The sequence below is a fragment of the Sylvia atricapilla genome, chromosome 2 (genome assembly GCF_009819655.1).
Source record: "Sylvia atricapilla isolate bSylAtr1 chromosome 2, bSylAtr1.pri, whole genome shotgun sequence".
NCBI lineage: Eukaryota > Metazoa > Chordata > Aves > Passeriformes > Sylviidae > Sylvia > Sylvia atricapilla.
Window position 1 is genome coordinate 69,221,196 of NC_089141.1, and position 6,293 is coordinate 69,227,488.

Here is a 6,293-nt window from a genome sequence, read left to right on the forward strand (position 1 = left end):
GATGATACTTCTGCAGTTAAATCTCTATGTATGTAGACCCACATATTCTCTCTCTCTCTCTCTCTCTCTCTCTCTCGGGTGTAAAGGAAACTACATAGAGGAAAGGATTTATTTTCTTTCAGATCCTGTTATTTCTGGCACAAACCTCACCAGACTCTTTTTGTGTGTGATTCAGAATCTTGAGGAAGGGGAATACCCCTATTTGTCTTTGTTATCATTCAAGTGCTATCTCTGTGTCTTGTTAACATTCCAGTGCAAATAAAGCTATTTCAAGTCAATGGACTTGATTCAACAATGGAGTGCTCTAGTTTTAGGTGACTCCAAGGAATGTAGCTGAATCGATTTCAGTGGGCTGTAGTGGTTAGCCAAAATCAATATTGGTAACAGTAGTAGTAAGAAGCCAATATCCACAAAATATTATCCTCACTAGCTGGAGCTGAACACGGATTCATCTACTCCCAACTTTTACCAACTAACTGCACAAAGAATATTGATCTTATTTTCAGGACTGTGGCAGATATTGCTCAGTAAAATTGTACAATTTAAAAAAGTTTACCAGCCGATCTTTATCTGAAACATAGAATTATAATTCATCATACCATAAGAATTGACCACATTACTGTAATTCAGGGTAATGATATACTTCTCAATTTGCAGAATAACCAGAGCTTATTTTCTTTTTAATTTCATGATTCTTGAGAACTAAATGCAATTTTTATTTATTTTTAATTAACTGTCCACTCTACTTAATAGCCTCTTTGCAAAATAATTTAGAAGAAAAAAGACCTTCTGAAAGGTTCAATCCTCCTAATGTAGTAAGGATTTAGCAAAGTGTTTAACTGAAAAATATTAAAATATAGTAGGACAGCTGATGAAAATTTAGGCCTACTACAGTGAGACAGATATTCATCATTCTTGTCTTGTATTGCCATCTTCTCTAATTGCCACTGCAGATACTTAAATGTATTTGTTTTGGGTTCTTTGCCTTTCTGTTTCCTGGATTATGGGAATTATGATTGCTTTTGCTAAGCTGCATCTTTCAATTCCTCCTAGGTTACCAATTAGCAGGACAATATTACAGGAGGAATTTTTGCAGCAGTAATTCGGAACACTTAAAAAAAGGAACACGTTGCATAAAACACGCGAAACACTGTCCCTAATTAAAATAAAAAAAATAAAATAAAAAAAAAAGAGGTCAAAGGTTCCAAGAAAAACTATACTGCCAGGGGACTCACAGGGGGCTGCATAACTTCACTGCAGGAAAGAAGAACCAAAGCATTGTCACTTGGCCTTAGGTTTTGCACTCATAGATTGCCCTGATTGCAGGCATTGGGGGAGCTGCAGAGCTACAGCAAAGCAAGACCTCATTGCCACTGTTTCTCCTGATCTGAAAACTTGCCTGTCAGAAAATGAGCTGTGAAACTGCAGCTACATCAATGCTTGACTCTCCAAAGTACACAGGACCTCTATGCCACTTCAGCAGCTGTTCAGGAAATTTGCTGTGTGATCTCATTCTCCTCAATTTAATATGAATCAAAGGCATTCTGTACCTGGCAGAATTATCTTCCTTGTTTTTTGCACTGATGAGGGATGTAAGATGTTATAACAAGAAAGAAAGATAAGGAATAGGGAAGGCATCACTGTTAAAAGGCAAGGCAATGAAGACCCATGATGCAGATATTAGCCATTTTCAGTAGTTTTATTGTTTTTCTTATTGAGTACTTAGGGTTTGCACTCACAAGAGAGAAGCAGTGATAGAAGTCTGATACCACTGCTTTCAGAAGTCCCCTGGAGACAGCTTGCCAGAGCCACAAGCTCAGTTTCTCATGACTAGTTCCACTTGGCAAATAAAATTCCTAAGAATATTCTGTTAGAAAACACCAACTTAACAACAGAAATAATTAAGTAATTATTTTGATTCATGCTGTATTTAATTTAGAGGAAATAAAAAAGTTTGAGGATCAAATTTCTAAACCTTAAAATCTGAGTGTCAGACTTCTCAATGAAAAGTTTAAATTTTCATTCCAAAATTATTTTGCTTTGGATTGTAGCTAGAAACCTGCACAAAATTTAACTACAAAAGATTACAAATACAGAAAAGCAGTGTGTCTTCTTTACGAAAAAATATTCAAAATTTTTGCTTTTCAATATGAAAAGCAGAATTGTTTAAATAAATAATTTAAATAGTAACTTTATTTTCATTAGGTAGTGAGCCAGTTTTGTCTATTTATGTGGTTCAGTGCTTTTGCTGATTTCAAGAATAACTCATTTTCTCTTGATGTTCAGCATCATCTACCAATGTGGCAAAGCTCGTCTGCCCTCCTATTAAACTTTTTGCAAACCTTTTGGTGCTAGTTGTCCTTTTTCAGTTCTGAGTGGACTTATTCCTCACATAGTCCTTGAGTTCAGTGAGCCCCATGTTTTATCAGGCACTTGAACCACATAATGTATTTCCAGGTTCAGATCAGGTTTACTGCACTTCTTGTACACTATGCCATAAAATACATCAGCTTTTACTATGGCGCCTTTTAAAGGATTAAAGACCCCAAACAGCCCAAAATCCCCATTATATTTTAACCCTTCTGCTGATTAAATATGCGCGAGTCAGGACCCCAAAAAGACATGTGTCAGTATGCTGTCTGAGTGATATCTGAGGAACACACCCTCTAAACTATTTTATTCAGCTGTAGTAATAAAAAAAATGGTCCTAAACAGAAGATTCACATCGAGGGAAGGTCACGCCCCAAACTCACACCATACACACAAATTCATTGGGATTTTTCCACTAGTGACAGATTCTACAGTTAGTCTGAAGTATTTGCCTGTGGAGAGTTTTCCAGTTTGCAAAGATTAGAGTGCTTTCAAAATCCTCTGAAAGCCCACAAAACCACATCAGTATCCTTGAGAAACCCAAAATAATAGAGAGATTGACCCTCTTTTCCATCATGAAAAAACCCCGCACATCCAGAAGACACCCAGATGCAGGCACATGGGCATGTAGAAATTAAAATTTTCTGAAACTCTACACCAAGAATACCCTAGTCAATTTACAGAAAAGGCTTTATTTGGAAAAGTTTTGGATTGCAACCTTTTTGTATTCTCTTTTTACAGGTCAGTGATTGATCTTTGTTTAGAAAGGAAACTGTGTGATGCTAGAGCTATGGAAGCACATCTGTATCTATGAAAGTAAACATATAAGCATATTTTTTCCTAATTGTGACTGTTATGACACTCTGACAAGTTTCCTAATATTAATAGCTTTTTTAAAAAGTGTATTCACTACCATACTCATTGTAAGACTGAAAAAAGAACACTAATATCCCATGCTGTCACTTCAGTAGAACCTTTTGTAAATTACTGGCTTTAATTAAAACAGCTGGGGTTGTAAGGTGTAAAGTTATTTTTGTTTGACTTCTGTTTTCTTGTTAATCATGTAATCTGTAAAGACTTTTAACACATTTTTGACTCATGTGAAATACTTGCTAATTATAGGGACTGGTTCTTGCCATGTGCAGGGAGGTAAGCCTCTCATAATATTTATGCAGAACCAAATATACAACTACACATTTTCCATTCCTTTCTTGATCTACTGAACCAGAGAATAAGGACTCAGTACACTTAAACTATGTCATATTTCCCCTATCAACTATAGTAAGATCAGAGAAATGGAGTAAATAACAGATAGGGCCCTATGTTGCTAGGTAACATAACATCTGTGCATATATCTGTTTCCTGTAGGAATAAGATCTAGCACTCTTTTCCCTTATGACCTTGTAAAAATATTCACGCAGAATAATTTGGACTCCTTGTATGCAATTTTCAGACGGGATATTTGTATTGTTAAATGCAAAGGTGTTCTCTATAGTGCTCAACTTTGAGTGTGTAGTTACACTTTCCTTTGTTTATTTTTTGACATGTTAATGTGTGGATACCTTTGCTTTATTTTACATGCATAACAATTTTTTATTTTTTTTTAAATTAGGAAAATGCAAGGAACTGATTTAACAGAAATTTAGATTTGAAGCTAAAATCCTTATCTTTCAGTGGAAACGACAGTAAAAAAAAAATCTGTAAAACAGCACCCATAAATGCAAATATAGAAGGGCTGGGGGCAGACAGACATTTCTTCTTATTAGCAAGGTACCGAAGTGTTAAGTATGCAATTTTATAAAAATTAAGCTGAGAATTTTTTATTAAAAAGTAGAGTCAGAAGCAAGGTTGAAAACAAGCAGAGATTAATCATCTGAGTTGGAGGAATATTTACTTCCCTGAGGATGCTAATGAAAACCTAGATATAGATATCATAATACCTGGCTACTGTGAAGTAAAGAAATGTGCAAATTATTTTAATAAAATTACTTACCTATCTAGAGCACTCATATGTTTTCACTTTCCTGGATGACAACTATTCTAGTCAGGTACATCTGAAGAAGAGCATGTGCCATTGCATGGTTAGTTATCATCACAGGCCACAGAACAGTAATTGCTATGCTCTAGTTTCTAGCTCCATTTTCTCCAGCTGAGCATGCTCAACTTAATCATGTCAAGAAGGACAGAGAGAGAAAGTAAAGTCCCAACATGAATAGTAGGGTTATGACCTCTGACATCTATCACTGTGTGTATCATCCACAAATCTCAGCCTGAGGCATTTCCACAAGTCTTGAAAAAAAAGGTTTGCATTCTGGAAGAAAAAATAAAATAGGATAGCTCTTCATGTAAATGGTATAGATATATTTCTTGTACCAATCTGTGAAGATGTATGCATCCACATGATCCCAACTTGGGCTGCCTACAGTCCCTTCAGAATGAATAATAGTAGGAGATGGATGATGTAGGGAAGGAGGGAAGGAGGGAAAGAAGGAAGGAAGCAAGGAAGGATTTTTTTTTTTCTTTTCAGTATTTCAGAGGCCTTTTTATGGCTTTTTATACTTTTCACTTCCTCCTTTAATTTGGATAGACATAATCAAAGGTTCCTCTATGACTGATTTTATCTTACTTTATCCTTTTCCTTCAGTCTTCCTCAAAGCTCCAAAGCTAGCTTGAAGTCTTGACCACTGACCTCAGTAGAAAAGAAAAAGATAAGAAAGGACTGGAAGGTGAAATGAGATTTATTGCTTTTCACAGAAAGAAACTCTGATTTCATTAGCAGAATTCCTCTTTCTTTCCACTTCTCATTTTTTCTCTATTTCCTCACACTATCCTCTTTTGTCTGAAGACTATAACTGCAAAAAATCAAAAAGCAAATAAACCCTCTACAACAAAGTTTCTGTCCTCTCTCAACACACCTTGATCCCTTTAGTACCCTCACCTCTCTGAAATCCTTCACTGAAGAACATAGAGCAGCACCATGTCAAAAAACCCTCTGCTAAGTCTTTGTCTGCTTTTCCACAGAGAAGTGCTAACACACAGGCTATCCAGAAGTCCATCTATCCATCTACTCTTCATTTTATGAGAGAGCAAGTACAACTGTCAGTAGTAATGGTATAAACAGGAGGATGAATGATACTACCTGAGAGAACTCTACAATTGTGTGGGGATTATACAACTGTACTCATGAAATCTCTTATTTTATCATGCATTTTAAAAAGAAAAGAGAACGTTTATATTAAAAGTTAGTTATATTCAATAAGTTCTCTCTCTCTCTTTTTTTTTTTTTTTTTTTTTTTTTTTTTTTTTTTTTTTTTTTTTTTTTTTTTTTTTTTAACCTCACAACTAGAAATTTCAGGTAAACCATTATGTGATTAGAAAAAAACAATCAGAAAAAAAAAAGTATCATGGCAAGCAGCGAATCTGCAGCAGTTTATCTGCCACTTATTTTGAAAGATAGCCGATTGACGCAGACGAGTCAAGATAATCTTTTTAACATCAGGTTACTTATTTGCTTATATAGGTATAATATTAATATCCTAACTTTTCAAATAATGTGAATACCCTTCTTAAAGAAATATATTGTACAGTACTTCAAGAATAATTTTGAAAGAATGTAAAGCATATCAAGATTTGCACCCTTACACCTGTATATGTTTAAAAAATATATTACAATAATTGCTTTTCACCTTTACAAATAATAGCCTCAGGGGAGTTATATAGCAATAATAATAATAATAATAGTGTTTACAACACTAGATAAAAAAAAAAAAAAGTTTAAAAAAGAGGAAAAAGAAGTAACCTTGCAATAGACATTCAAGTAATCCTCTACACAGTGACATTTTAGGAGTTGAATAACTGTGAATCATTTTAAATTGCCGACTATTTTTTTTTTCTTTTGTAAAACCAAAGCTTACAATTTTTCT

At 34.6% G+C, this 6,293-nt stretch overlaps 1 long non-coding RNA gene across 2 annotated transcripts in view; it reads left to right on the plus strand.

Moving 5' to 3' along the window:
- The window catches only part of LOC136357837 (uncharacterized), a 604,229-nt gene extending 598,269 nt beyond the window's left edge, over positions 1-5,960 (plus strand). For both annotated transcript variants that reach the window (XR_010742965.1, XR_010742966.1), the window contains exon 3: positions 5,631-5,960. This is a non-coding gene — a long non-coding RNA (uncharacterized lncRNA). The remainder of the gene's footprint in view (positions 1-5,630) is intronic.
- The last annotated feature ends 333 nt before the right edge of the window (positions 5,961-6,293 follow it).